This window comes from Canis aureus, chromosome 38 (genome assembly GCF_053574225.1).
Source record: "Canis aureus isolate CA01 chromosome 38, VMU_Caureus_v.1.0, whole genome shotgun sequence".
Classification (NCBI taxonomy): Eukaryota; Metazoa; Chordata; class Mammalia; order Carnivora; family Canidae; genus Canis; species Canis aureus.
The window spans coordinates 11,751,394-11,766,883 of NC_135648.1; the positions used below are offsets into that span (position 1 = coordinate 11,751,394).

General features: G+C 42.5%; 1 protein-coding gene across 34 annotated transcripts in view; it reads left to right on the plus strand.

The window, feature by feature from the left end:
* Positions 1–15,490, plus strand: part of ESRRG (estrogen related receptor gamma) — a 616,791-nt gene that overhangs the window by 210,159 nt on the left and 391,142 nt on the right. The window contains exon 1 of one of the 34 annotated variants that reach the window (XM_077887041.1): positions 12,824–12,842. The exons of the other annotated variants lie outside the window; for them this stretch is intronic. The gene's annotated coding sequence lies outside the window, so the exon portion shown is untranslated. Of the gene's footprint in view, positions 1–12,823; positions 12,843–15,490 lie in introns of those variants that run through there. 34 annotated transcript variants of the gene reach the window in all.

Here is a 15,490-nt window from a genome sequence, read left to right on the forward strand (position 1 = left end):
GAATTGAACATGTAGCAGGTGTTTATTTAATAGAATGTTGTATCTATATAATATATATAATTTACCTATGGATATAAATGCAGATAAGTTTGGGGACATATAGATGCAAAAGAAGTTGACTTGTGTACCCTTCAGGTACTTTGAAAATATAAGTACATACAAAAAGTGTAAGCAGTGAACTTGTGCTGACCTAGGTTTGCATTCTATTTCTGCCACATGCAAATGGATATAAGTACACTAATGTACTTTTTCCAAGTGCTTTTTTTTTTTTTTCCAATTGTACAATGGCGATTACAAGACCTACTAGAAGAGATGATTTATATTGGGCCGGTGAATGCTGAAGCACATTGTACATGAAAAGCATTCAATAAATAGTTGTTTGCTAAGAAACAGAAACAACAGTTGTAGAGAGCTTCCATTTATGTTGAAGCGTATAGTTAGCTGACATTGAGTAGACATGCCTACAGTCTCACAGTTTTCTTAGTAGATATCTTTGTAATTTATCTTTGTTCAAGACTCACTTCTTATCAGTGTGCAAAGGTGAGTTTTTAATAAAGTAACAATCCCGTTAAGGAGTGCCTTACTCCACACGTTTGGTTTGCTGCAGGTCAAATGGAGTCTCCATATAGTCAATGATGGATAAAATGCACCTCACCATAACAGGGAGAGCATTGCCTGCCCCATTTCCCGGCATCAGGAGTATAACAGTGCCCTGTCAAACTTATTCAATGGTGTCCTATTTATTAGAAATGCCAAATTTTCATCCTCTGTCCAGTCCTATGACTTGTGCTGAATTAATGTGAATTGCTTTTGTAAGGTCAAGACCTCTCTGACAATACAGTAAAAGTTTCAAGGAAGGTGGTGATGATGGATTTTTCTTTAATTCATTAGAGTGCTTGTAATAAAACTAATGAATGGAAAGGACTGAACATTTTCAATTAGCCGCATATAGTAAAATCCTGAAAATAATTAGTGGCTGAGATGGTGTGTAGTTATTTTAAAATACTGTTTCTAGTTTGTAAAGATCTTGGTTTAGTTTGCTTTGGAATCAAGCCATTTGGGAAAGAGAGAAAAACCTACAATGCGCGCACGCGCGTGTGTGTGTGCACGCGTGCGTGTGTACGTATTTCAGAAGGGCTTTTTCATTGCCATGCAATAGTATGATAATAGATAGAGACTAATGTTTTTTAGTGCTTTGTAAGTTCACAAATTTTTCTCTTATTTATATTAACTCATTCCTTAAAACAATAGTTGGAGGTTAGTATTATTATTCTATTTATTTTAATGAGGAAATAGGCTGTATATGATTAAGATTACCTGCTTTGAATTTACATGACTAAAAAAGAATCAGGGAATTAAGCCATGTCTTGAGACTTGATATCCAGGGTTCTTTATACTGTTCCACATTCACGTTGGTTGGGGGAGGGGGGTTGGTTTTGTTTTGTGCCTTTGTTTGTTGTTGATGGTGATAGGTTGGTTTCCTTTTTGAAAGAAGCCCGCAAGTGTCATCAGTAATATAGAATTGATTGTGTAGTAGGTTTGAGGTTTAATGGTATATGTGTGTCCCTCAGATCTCACTTCATCAAAGAGTTGTTCAGCTGACGCTTTGAGTGTCAGATATATTGAGTGGTTAGTTTAGGCATTGTGCTTGGTTCTAGGAAGTCAAAACTAAATTGAGTAAGGCCCTTACCCTCCAGGAGTGAATAGTGTCACTTACAGCATCCGGTCTTTCCAGCCTCATTTTGCTCGCTGGGAACTGCGTGCCAACCATGGATTGATAACTCAAACCACTGGCTGACTCTGTGCCCTGGCCTTCCCAGGCAGGGGAAAGTGGCGGAGTTCTTGCTCGAAGCTGGATTTTTGTGAATCTGGATCATGTGTTCTTGATTGAGTCTCAGTAGCTGTCATTGCTTTATAGATTGTGATATTCTTCATGTATGATTGGAGTTCCATGGTAGCCCATGAAATATTTGCTATTACCCTCACTTTAGAGGTGAAGAGCCTAAGAATGTGCCAGGTCAAGGGACTAGGTCTTATTTTTTCTATCTATACAGTGATCTGGTTGAAAGTTTCTGAAATTTTCTACCCATGTACTCCAAAAGCAGAGGTCAAGGAACATGGGCATGTGATTCGAAGTGTTTTAGTTCATATAACAGAATACTGTGGACTGGAGAACTTCAACATTTATTTATATCAATAAATTAATTGAACATTTACTTATTTATGGAGGCTGGGGAGTCCAAGATCAAAGGGCTGGTAGGTTCGGTGCACGGTGAGGGCCTACTTCCCATACCATAGCTGGCCATCCTCTCTGTGTCCTCCGATGGCCGGAAGAGACGAGGGAGCTCTCCGGGGCCTCTTTTATAAGGTCACTTATCCCATTCATGACAGCTTCACCTTCATGACTTAATCACCCCCCAAAGGCCTTACCTCCAAATACCATTACACTGGGGGTCAGGCTTTCAACATGTGAATTTTGAGGGGTCACAGCCATTTAGTCCGTGACAGCAGACATCTGGCCTGAAATGGCCAGGAGCAACCGAAACATTTTTTTAAAGTCTTTGCCTTCTCTTTAATATGCATGTGAAATTTGCATTTTGCTCCATACTATATGTTTTCATATCAAACATTGTTCCCCAAGCCCGAATCAGAATAAAATCCATGCAGCCGTCCTGTCAGAATTAGTGAGCTTACGTTGCACCCAATGGGTTCCAGTTTGTTTTTCTTTGGCTTTCTCTCTCGTTGTCCATCTAACTTGTTATCTACTATTTTATCCGAAAAAATGATTTGAGGGGATTCTCCTAAGGGCATACAGTAAAATACCAAAACATCTGCAAATGAGGGTAAAAGAAAAACCAGGCTCTCCTAGCAAGATTAAGTTGGGATGTGTGTTGGGGGAAGGCACCGATATTATGCTTCTACGAATTTGCTAGAAATAGACAATTGATCTGGCTGTAAGCTTCCTCCCGGCCCAGACACTCTGAGCCCCTGAAGGTTGGCCTCGTCTGTATAATTCACACTTAGGAGGGGCCCCGGTTATCCTAGGCCTGAAATCTGAGGGAAATTTCTCCTCTGGGTCCGCAGAAGGTGGACGCACTCCGTGATTGCCAGCCACCCTGATTAACACTTCCATGGCAAAATTCACGCAGAGTGTCGTTTGGAAGCCTTGGCATCTCTGAGGGAAGCTAGAGGGTTGGGATGCTGAAACCCAGTGTGGCTGTGGCAGGCCTCAACCCAGGTTTTCTGCCTACAGGTCCACTGTGATTTCTGCCAAGAATGGATTCCATCCTTGTTTCTTTTCCATCCAGATCGCATTCTGGATAGAGTTAAGAGAAAATGTATAATAATATTTTCAGTGTCGTGTTTTTCTCATTAGGAGAGAAAATGAATACATTGGAATTTTAATGCTGAGCCTTTTTAATAACAATCCTTATGATTTATTATTCTCCTTGGGATTTTATTCACGGTCTTAAAATCTTAATAAAAATATATGTTAAAAAGCAAAAGAGTTGGCTTCTCCCGGTGGAACAGGTTTTAACATGAGAGAAACAGGGTACATTTGCACAGGAGACTCAGAAAAGGGGACTTTGATTCTTTGTACCTTCCTTCCTTAGATGGACGGGAATGAGAGCCAGTAAGAATAAGAAATATGTTACCTGGCACTGCTTGGATCAAACACATGTTCAGAACTTTTGATTTTAGGAAGTCTCAGATTATGCACTCTTTAAAAAGATGCATTTCCAGAGTTTATATATGTCTGCTTCATTCTAGTGTGTATGTGGAGTAGTGAAATGCATGTGATTTCATGTCTGTGTGATGTCACAGTACAAAGCAGTCTTCTACTGGTGGGGATTCCAGTTGGCCATCAGTACTGATAAAAAAATCAGACTGGACCATGCATACCATACTTGTTCATTTTGAAATAGGCTCACAAATTTCTGCAAAGCTCTTGCTGTTTCATTACAGCCCCTTCCTGGTCCCAGACGTCTGATCACAAATGCAGCATTTCCCTGCTAATGCTGTGCAGGTTGATAAAACAGTTGCCGAGCCGGAATCCCTAAAGAAATTATTAATTATCTGGTTAATGTGCATCAGGCTGTGGGAGTGTGAGATTAATCACCAGCAGTGGGATGAGTTGCTGAAGTGGATTTTGGTTTTTTGTCTCCTGTCACTCGGTAATGGCTTTTCCTTCCTTCACCATCAGGTGAACAGGTGCAGAGATGCTGTATTTTCATTTTCCCAGAGTCAGTAACAGCCGGTGGCCAGGCGATGCCTTTTCCACAGTCCTGCTGCATGAGCAGTTTACAACATGGAGTATTACCTACTCAGAATGTTCCAGCTCTTGGAGAGTCTCCCAACGTGACAGGTCCTACCTCAACTTTCTCAGCATTCCAAATGCATGCACGTGTACACACATCGCCCCCCTCCACCAGCCAACACACACGCACCCACGTACATCCGTGCATACCCATATAGGTGGACACATGAATGTACACAAAAAAAATTTGCAGGTACTTCTGGATGCTATGAATGAATCCATGCTTAACACTTTATCTCATTTCTTTCTTTAGAAACATGTTCCTCATCTTTAATTTTTGTTTTTTTTAAAGGGAGAGGGGAGGAAAAAGCTCTAGGTAGCTCCTTCTTTGAAAGGGAAAGAGAAGTTCCACACTAGTCACTTGGTAGTGGGTGGAATAGCACAGAGATCGCAAGCATTCTCTGGATTCTTCCTTTTATTTTGTCTCTTCTAGGTGCTCAGTCTCATGCCCTAGGAAGTTATCTTGGTTCAAATTAATCATGTGTGACGTAATCTCTTCATTATGATAAGTGTATTTCTAGAACATGAATCTTTGGCTTCTGGCATGTCACTGTGTCCTGGACTTTGGGATGTTGTTGGAGAAGTTTGGCTGACGTTGCAGGTGCTAGAAGGCAGAACCGGTCCATGGAGCAGGTTACAGGAGAGCTTAGCTGTTCGGCTGAGGCCATAGTTCCTGGCCCTCTAGTGCAATGACGGGGGTAAAGCATGGGGCCTGGGGGCTTCTGGGGGTTGGCTGAGTGCTCTCTGTCTTCACCTTGAGTGGAGGCTGAGTCTCTTCAGGAGAGTCTGCCATTCATGGTGATGCAAAGGATATAAAACTGTCAGTAGCACCATCAATTTATTTTAGTGTATTCATCATATTTACCTAGAGTTTGAAAACTTTTCTCTTTCAGTTCAGAGAAATAAAATGGAAAGGGGGGGCAGGTATAATGGGAAAGTGGGGAGAGGGAGCCAGTTGTAGCTAGTCAGAAGTCTGGAAATACACAATTTATGAAAGCATGATATTTTATTTTTCTCTAATCCACTATTGGGCTTCTCAAGTTGTTTCTAAGTTGAGGTCTTTCAGAATCTTCTTTAAGAGATATATGATTCGTGGGGCTTCTGGGTGGTTCAGTGATTGAGCATCTGCCTTTGGTTCAGGTCGTGATCCTGGGGTCTCGGGATTGAGTCCCACGTTGGGCTCCCTGCATGGAGCCTGCTTCTCCCTCTGCCTGTGTCTCTGCCTCTTTCTCTGTGTGTCTCTCATGAATAAATAAATAAAATATTAAAAAGATACATGATTAGTTTTCCTTTAATAAATACATATTTATTGGGAGCTCTTGATGCTGGGGCTATGGGGGTGACAAGACAGAGTCCAAGCATTGATGGCCTTAAAGTCGAGGGTGTTCCATTATTACATAATTACACCGAGAGAAGTGTATGAAATTCCAGAGGGTGGTAAGTGTCAGGGAGAAATCAGACGGAGGTACGAGGGAGAATCACTCGATGGTCAGAGAAGGCTTGAACTTTGGGCTGGGGACTGACTAATGAGAAGGAGCCAACCCTGTAGAGATTGGAGGCTGGAATGTTCCTGGCAGGTGAAGAGCAGGTGCAAGGGTCCTGAGGTGGGTATGAGCTGGACTGGCTCAACAGAAAAAAAAGATGAACACCAGCAGTCTAGAAAATGAAAGAGTGGTCTGGATGTGAGGGTCTCAGGTAAGCTATGACCTGGTGACATTCAGCTTTGGGGGCCGTGGTAAGAAGTGGACGCTTCATTCTGCACGTGAGGGCCACCCTTCAGTATCTGCTCCCATACAGTGTGTCGAAAACCCTAAAGTTCCCATGAGTACACCCCCTGCAATATCCCTTGCATCTTTCATTTGCTTGGCTAATCCTTCTTTATGCCTAGTATGAAGAAAAATTCAGCGTATATTGGATTTTCACAAGAATTCCGAAATAATTCCAGCTTGAATGAAATAAAATGCCATTTTGTGCCAGACAGCATTGAAATGGATGTCACAGGCGGTTATCTGCCCCGGGCCCTTAATCTCATTTTGGATGAGGAAATTTCCTTGAGCGGTTCAGAAGAGGGGCGAGCCTTCTGTTCTGTGTATTCTCTTTACATCTCTGCCTGGTGCTAAGATTCCAGAAACTGCCTAGAGCCCCACGATGTCTGTCTTGTCGTAAACTTCCAGGCAGCGGGCTGGGGTTGGCAGCCACATAAAATGCAGATGACCCATTTGTGTCTCTAAAATGTAAACCTGCCTAATGGTTAGGAAGCCACAGCGGGTGGTGGGCATTAAACTGTCTTCTGGACTTCTGGTTGAGCATCATCTCTCCGGTGTTTGGGTTACTCCTTCGCTGAGGGCTTCCTGAGCTCACTCTGATAAGTAAAGCCAAGTTTACTTTGTTAAGCTCAGCAGTCCCAGCAGTAAAGAGATAAGAAAGAGGGAAAAAAAAAAGAAAAAAGTATCTTTGGGAGAAAAGAAGCTGTTTCTGTTTATAACGGGCACTATGTACACTATTTTTTTTAATGATTTTATTTAATTTTGGCAATCTCACGCTCCATGTACCTGAATATCCCATAAACTTAGAAGTGATTGAGCTACTTGTCTCCAGCAGAACCAATTTATCTGCAGCGAGACTCTTCTGAGTTATTCTAAGAACATAAGTTGCAGTATGTCATCTAGGAGGGTAGTTTTTGTTGGTTATTCTACTCAGAGAATTAAGAGATGGCATCTAATTAGGAGTTGGGGGGTGATTGCATTTGTAATGAATACTCTAACTGGTAGACCTCTCCTGAGCTTTCATGGGTTGCTGTTTCCTGAGTGGTACCTACTTTGCACCAGGGGCCTTATCAGAATCATCTTTAGTACTCAACGCAACCCTGTGAGGCGGGTAGAAATACTACGCTTGTTTTGCAGATGAGGACACTGAGCCGTCCAGAGGTTCAGTAATACAAGTGCTGGAGTGAAGATTTGCTCCAGGCCCTCTTCCTCCTTGCCCTGTGCTCTGGGCTTTGTGCTGCCCTCTTTGGAGCAATGTGCCCATGTCTCAGCAAGAACATAATTGGCTCCTAAGTCGAGTTTCCTCTTGTTGTGTTAATGAAATCATGGTAGGTACCTAGTAGCTGCTGTCACAGCTGAAGGGAATGGTTGGTGTAGGTGGCAGGTAAGTGGCATTTCATTGAACCAGGATAGGCACCGTTCTCATCCTTAATTCCCCAAGGCACTTCTGACTCCCCCCACCCCAGATTTCTTTCCTCCTCTGCACATCTGAGCATTTCTTCAAATGAGGCTCGGTCTGACCCTTGAGTGTGTAGGCCAGGAACCAGCTGTGCAGGGGTCTGCTGCTTGCTGTTCCCTCCGTGAATCGCACTAGCACCCCCCATTCCTTAGAGCTGGGGAATCAGACCCTAAGCATATCACTTCAAACCTACAGCCTTCAAAGCTTCTGTTCTTTCCTCCATAGTTTCTCCTGTGCACTCATACACACATTTATGCACATGCAGTCACTGACACACACACGTACATCTCTTTGCCTAAGTGCCTTTTCGCTTCAAAGACAGATTTGCCCTGGTGCCAGATAAGTCATGGTCTTTCACAAAAGCTCTCCACAAAGAATTACATGCTGGGTAATGTGTCCCATGGATATTTCCCGTGACAGGGATTTGCCACCGTGCAGTATTACGTGGCACTGGTAAGGTCTCGATGACATGGGTCTTGGACACACACAGTCTGTGCTAAAGAATAAAAGTGATGCCATCTCAGGTATGCTTCACAAAGCTCAGAGAAGCACACACACACGCCCGCGCACACACACATATCACACACATGCAATACGTATGCATTTAACATACACAACGCAAACATACAATTCTGCACAGGTAGTTCCCTGAAACTTGGCTATGCAAGCAACCCCAGCGCTATGCTCTTCACACAAAGACAATTCATAAATGTTTGATGAAACGATGACAGCTTTGTGCTGTCTGGACAAGTGGGAACATGACAACAGAAAGAAGTTGGGCTGGTGTGCCACCACTGCGGACCTCAGGCTAAATGTGTTGACAGGTAGAGAATGATCGTGCGCAGGTCTGGCCGGTCTGTTACATGTGTCGTCATGTGACGTCTCATGTCCCATGACTACAGGGCCCTCGGTATCCAGTACTGTCTTGGCCTTTAGTATTGTTTTCCGTAGGAGCCACAGAACCACTGCAGAAGCTCTCCTGCTTCCCAGCTGGTGAAGTCTCAGAAGAGATGGAATCATCATCTTGCTGCTGAGCTCCAGGAGGTGTTAGAGATAGGTCCAGGGTTGAGGTGTGCGTAGGGAGATACGCTGGCGGACGGGCAGAGAGGACCCCGATGTGTCTGCTCTTCTTCACGGAGGCAGGAATGCTGGGCTATTATTTTCAAGGTCAGCATCATGGTGGGCCACAATCCAGGGTTGGTACAGAGGGATGAAGAGATGATTCAGATGTTGGGAATTCGGGAAATAGCAGTTGGGAGATAAGCCTTGTGCAGATCATGCTGATGGACTTCGGATAAAGAAAGAACCAGCGGCAGGCACCTTGTCACTGACTGCTCTGTGAGAATACAGACACGCATTTAGGGAGACACGTTTAGGGTTCAGGAAGAGGAGGGATGACTAGAATTATATACTGAGAAGAATGTCTTGGAACCAGATACCATATCCTGTCCATCGGGAAGTAGAAAAAGGGGGGCTTGATAACTTTCTATAGATGAACTAACTAAGGCTTTGCTTGGAGCACCCCCTAAATTCTCCAGAGCCTCTGTAGCATCTCATGTGGATTCTGCTCCTCTATCCCTTTGCACAAGGTAGTTGCAGGTCTTGTCTTTGCCAGCAGCCCCCCCCCCCCCCACATCCTCTTTCAATTCCACTACTGTTTTCCTAACACTGGCACATAATGGCAGGATTAGGACGCAAGCCACAGCAGCGATGGGTCTAGATTGCTTCTGCGAGTCTAGCCTTAGTTTCCTCTGGCGTGACAGCGAGGAGCAAGTGAGTGAGAAATTTGGGCTCCCTGCATGAATATTCTAGAAGCTTATTTCATTTGGCAATGTGACACCCTGAGTGCACTTCTAACTTCTGCTATTTCTCTTCATAGTCATTATCTGAGATTCACGAGAACTGGATATGGTTACATGTCCTGGAGTTCTCTCCAGTGTACACTTTGCAATTTAAAGATACAGATATAGTAAATGTATTATGATTACCTGTGAGCCCTTAGTGTAACTAAAGGGGATCAAGCTGCCGTGGTTTAAAATTTTATTACATAATCTACCCTTGGTCCACTCCTTAAAGTGTCAAGGTCCTTATGATTTGGGACCGAGGGGTAAAACATGAGGCTAGCTCTTTGTATAAAGGTTTGAGATAATATGGTGCATATATTAGGATAAAATTTATATACACTGGGTTAAAATTCCTTCCCTCAAACCAGGCCGAACTGTTTCAGATCATACGCTATACCACTTCCCCCACCCCACAAAGGCGTGCACACGGGCATACACCCACACAGACACACAGACACCACACCTCATGCATCTGTGCCCTAGATATCATTTTGCTCAATTCTCTAAGTATTTCCAGGAGCGTTGTTCTCGTTACTGCTTTACTCCGGGGGCTTTCCAGTGTCCACAATCTGAACACCAACTTGAGTGGGCGATATATTTCTCCACCCTTCTGAAGAAAACAGTAAGCATGTTGTATTAAAGCTGAACAGTTAGAATTTTTTTTGTTGTTGTTGTTTGTTTGTCTTTGGCAAAACTCTAAGAATTCCAGATCTGTGAATTATCAGCCTGGAAGTGTTGGTACATTTTTTTCAAGATAACTTAGTGTGTCTTCTTTGACACTCTGCTCTAGCTCCTGGCCATTGAGGTCTGTATTAAGTGCAACAAATCCTTATTTATGGGGTATTTTATGCGTTCTTATTTAAATCCCTTATAAACAGGTTACAAAAGTTCCTGACTCTGAAGGGTAGTAAAACTGATTTGGATTTCTTAAGCACCTTGATGGTACCATATAAAGAGGGTGAAATTGTTGAATTTGTGTAAGCCAAGAGTTGAAGGGAAAACCCCCATCTGTGTACTGGAGTGAGTGATTGTGATATGTAAGCCTTAGGCATAAGACATAACTCAGTTGATAAAGCAGGGGGTTATGGCTCTGCATTCAGAGACTTGGCAGGAAATCCAGCTACCTTCTGGGCCACTGTGGCTCCCAGCACCTGCCAGACCCACCTTCTGGATGGGCTGATTGGCTTCTGCTTCTTTCACCACCCCCTTTAGTTTGGGTTTTAGCCAGACCTTCCCTGTGTTCCTCCGTAAGCATATCAATGTTAGCATCACTTGAGTGTCTCAGACAGCTTCTGTATATGCTGTGTGAGATCTGCAACTTCATGGTTGTCAACACAGACGGAGCAAAGCACACGGAAAGAAACTTGATGCAAAAAGCCCCTAAAACTGCCCTCATGGCTGGTGACTCCCTTCAGGTGTTCACACGTTGAAGTCAGAGAGCAGCATCAGAAAGTGCCCTGTTCCGATGGAAATTCCAAAATGATATCCTAGATCTCCTAGCATTCCCAACCAGAAACTAGCATCTCCTTCCCTTGTCTTCAGAGGCCCCGAGCAGACAACCCACTGCCTCTGAGCATGCTTCCAAGCCTTTGTTTTCAGGGATAAAATTTGCGGCTGAAGGAGTAGAAATAGTAGCATGAATTAATTCCTTTCAAATCACTGCTCAACAATATTGAAGAGCATCAATACTGTCTGTGAACACTGTCTATAAAATTTAGCACTAATGAGGATATTTATTCAAAAATAAATTCCAAATGACCTAGTTCCCCTGAGACCTTAGAAGTCCTTTCTAGCCCTGCCTGTGACCCAAGATCCTGTCAGAGAGATGCACATGCTCTTCTACTCCTGAGGCACTTTAGCTAATGGGGGTATATTAAATTGAAGAAGCTAGGGCTGGGGATGTCTCCCTCATTGCCCAGCTAAGATCTCCTCTCCACCTTGGACAGCAGTAGGAGTTGTGTCCTAGTGTTTTCCACAAAAACAACAATTCATTTACTTATTAGTTAAATTGTCTTTGGTGGAATAACCTAGTCCCCACATTTCATGTCTGACTTGGCTTCTATGGAAAAATCATTTAAAAATATCATGAAATTCAAACACACTTTTTTTTAAAAAAAAGATTTTATTTATTTATTTGACAGAGCAAGAGTTGGAGCAGAAGCAGGGGGAGCAGCAGGCAGAGAGGGGAGAAGCAGGCTCCCCACTGAGCAGGGAGCATGATGCAGGGCTCGATCCCAGGACCCCGGGATCACGACCTAAACTGAAGGCAGATGCTTAACCGACTGAGCCACCCAGGTGCCCCTCAAACACACTTTCAAGAGTATACAGATTGTGACTACTTCTTGGTCAAGTGGACCATTGCCAATTAGACAAGGTACCAATTTCCTACAGAATTCTCAGCTTACATAGTAAGAATGCATGAAATGAGCCCCACCTCCCACGGCCAAATCACTTAAAATGAACGACAATGTTCGTAAATTGAGTCAGGGAAATAACACTCCAAACTGAGTCACTGGAATTTAAGTCCTGACCCTTGGTTTGACTGACAGATTTCAGATTTCTCCTTTTTTTTTTTTTTTTTTTGTCTACCCTTCTCATGTTCTAGTTTCTATGCTAAGGGCAAGGTTTTATTATCTCATTTCACCCTCATAATTTGTGAAGAGGTGGTTTTATATTTATTGTGCAGACGCCTGCTTTTGCCTAGAATATATATGCATTGTGCAGATGAGGAATGCCTACTGCCTGCCAGGAAATGAGCTAGGTCTTGCCCAAGATCGCCTTGCTAGTAAGTGACAGGATGGGACTGGATTTAGACCCACCTCTCTCCCCAGCTACCATGCTGCCCGTGCGGGTCCAGCCATACCAAGACAGTGACTGCTCTGTGAATAGAGGGGTGATAGCTCACTTTTTCAGTGAGCTGGGTTGTTCAGAAATTGTGCCCCCCACAAAAGGAAATGATTACCAGTTTTCCTAAAATTGAACTGAGGCAATTGAACCATGGGACGACAGTTAGAACAACACCATCCTATATTTTGGGTGAACAAGGTAATTTCACATATTTGAGCCATTTATTGATTCTCTTCCAATCCCCGTTCCCCTTTGCTCCCTTGCTAATCGTACTACTGGAGGCTTGATTATAAGTCATAATTGTGTGCTTTGCAGGGAAAGCCTACGTGAATGGATTGAAAGTCTTTTTGAAGTGGTGGTTTGTCATTTTTTAAACATGTGTGCTCCTAACATCATAGGACCATTTTCTCAAACTGTAGGACGCACACTCATTGCCGGCGCTAGTTAACAATGCAAATTCCTGTGTTCATCCCTTCATCTGTTTAATCCAGATTGCTCAGAGTGGCCCAGAACTCTGCATTTTAGACATTCACAAGGGGATCCTCAGGCACACGATTTTTGAGATTTACTGACTCAAGACAAAAAAAGAAAAAAGAAGACGATCTAAGGTAAGACACCTGGTGGCTCAGGGGTTGAGTGTGTGCCTTTGGCCCAGGGTGTGATCTCATGGTCCCAGGATCGATTCCCACATCAGGTTCCTTGTGGGGAGCCTGCTTCTCCCTTGGCCTGTGTCTCTGCCTTTCTCTGTCTCTCTGTCTCTCTTGAATAAATAAATAAAATCTTAAAAAAAAAAAAAAAAGATCTAAGGTAAAAATGGTCAGGGCGTTAGATGCTCTCCTCCAAGAGTAACCTCGTGGTTTACCCATAAGTACTTTCTTTGTATGGCAGATCCAGCAGCTCCTTGTCATTTATACATTTCCTTTTGGGGACCCCCATTCATTTCTTCCCGGAGTGACTTTTTCAAACTTCCATGCTCTTCACGATGACTGATCAATGAACTTGCACATAAAAGACAAACTTAAACTCTTCTCATCTCTTTTCATCCCCTCCACAGCAAATGCCTTTTCATCTTCTCAGACATTCCAAAATGTAGCAAAAAAAAAAAAAATGTCTCTGGAACAGATGCAGTTCCTTCTAGGTCTCTAGGTAACATTTTAACCTGTGTAATGTTCACTGCACAGCATCTTAAGTAATATTCTAGGAAATCCGCTGCTGCTTGTTAAAAAGGATAGGACCCCAGAGATGTCTTTAAATATGCCTGTAAAGTGAGAGGTGCCAAGAGAAAGATAATATGGCTGATTATAGTTATTTACCTTACATTTTCATTCGCTTTTAACTGGGTGTAATTTAGGGGCATGAAATCTCTTATTGGAAGTGTATTTGCATTAAACAGCTCTAAGCAACCATGAAAGTGCAGAAACTGAAAAATTGACAGACTGGGTTCCTAGAATCCCAAAGTAGCATTTTTGTAATAGGCATACAAACAAATCGAATAAACATGTTTTGCTTCAGCGATTTAAAGAATACGGTCTTTGGAGTAATTTGTCTTTTTTAAACTATCATTTCTAACCTTTTCATTGCCTATCTTTCGTTGGCGGCTTCCCCTAACAATCTGCAGCAATTTCCCAACCAGCTGTTGGTGTGCTACTGCTTGGTGCTTTGTTTCCATTTCCTCGAGCTATCAAATCAACCCATAAAGGGGATTACCTGAGTGCCAGTGGTTTCCCAGGTTTGCACTTAGCAGTTGGTTTGTTTTTTTGTTGTTGCTTTTTGTTTTTGTTTTCTCAAGATGCTTCATTGTATGAAAAGTGTGCTTAAACAATTGCAGTGGCCGTGGATTACAAGGCTCAGGCCAAGTGTCAGAAGACACCTGGAGCATCGACCATGAGCATTGGAGCTTTGGGAACTGGTTGCTCTTCTTTCTTCTGCATTAATAGCAACAGATCTAACCATTGATCTGTTAAAATTTTAACTTGAGTTTTGCAGCTGTGACTAAAGATCAGCATAGCCTTTCTTTGGAAGAGCGTGTGTTCGTTAGTCTTGGTGCAATGTAAAGAAAATCACTTGTATTCTCTTTCCCCTTGGAGGCGATGAAGGATAAACAGAGTCAGTGCTTATTACACGTGCAGTTGGTGGAAAAATGAGCAAAAGGAGAAATTTCACTTTTACTTAGGATTGTGAATCTCTAGCTAAAGAGAAAGTGAGGAAGCCTATGTGTGTGTGTGTGTGTTTTACTTGTGTTCTGATTTATACTTGGACACACTTTGCAAACACTAAGTTTTCTGTATCATGTGGGGATAGTGTTACTCAATGCATTTTTAAAAAGAAAGGAGGGAAGTGGGAGGGAAAACAAGGGCAATGAGCGGGGAGCCTTTGGGGTTCCTTCTGTTCCTTCTATCAATCCCCCTCCCCCCAAGTTATATTTTAACTCAAGTCCAGTCAGTGGATGTGTTTTCAGTAACCTCTCCATCATTAGGAGGAAACGTTGAGTCTAAGCCTGTTTCCAGAGTCGTAAGATTTTTCTCGTATGAGAAGTTCCTTTAGTTTATTTGAAACTTGCTAAGGTAGAGGAACATTTGTATCGTTCAGAGGAAAATTTTATCTTCCAATTAGAGGCGAGGAAGAAATTCTCTATGAGAGACTTATTCTGTTGAAACTGCCTTCCCTGTTTCCTCAACATCCTGATAAAATGACAAAAGATTTTTTTTTCTCCCTAATTGGCCCTCTAGCTTTGGATCCCCATATATGTCATGATGTGCTTTCGATCATAAAACCCCAGAGATCAGTAGGTCTTAATTAACAGGCTCTATGGTCTTGCTCTTAGATAGATGACCGTCATTGTTTTTTTAAAGTGAGAAACAATTTTTGTTTGCAAAAATATTTTCCAAGTAATTTCCCTCACATCTGAAAGAAATGAGAGAAGACTCTTATCTCCTGTCAATTGCATCTTTTTTATAGTCCACTTACAAAAAAATTAGAGCAATTTTGCATCTCCGGGAAAAGTGATGTTCTTTTGTACATCAAAACAAGTATGAATACGTATGTAAAGGTGAAAAGAAAAGGCATATTTCTGATATGGTGTACGTGTATATACCCACCTAATTTTTATTGTTTGTCCTCTTAATTGAAAGAAATAAGTATAAGGGCATTAGACTATAAATATGTAAATCAGATCTATACCCTGGCTTTGAAAAGAAATATACGTTAGCAAGTTTTTTTTTTATTATTATTAATTAATGGAGGGGTTTTTTGTGGG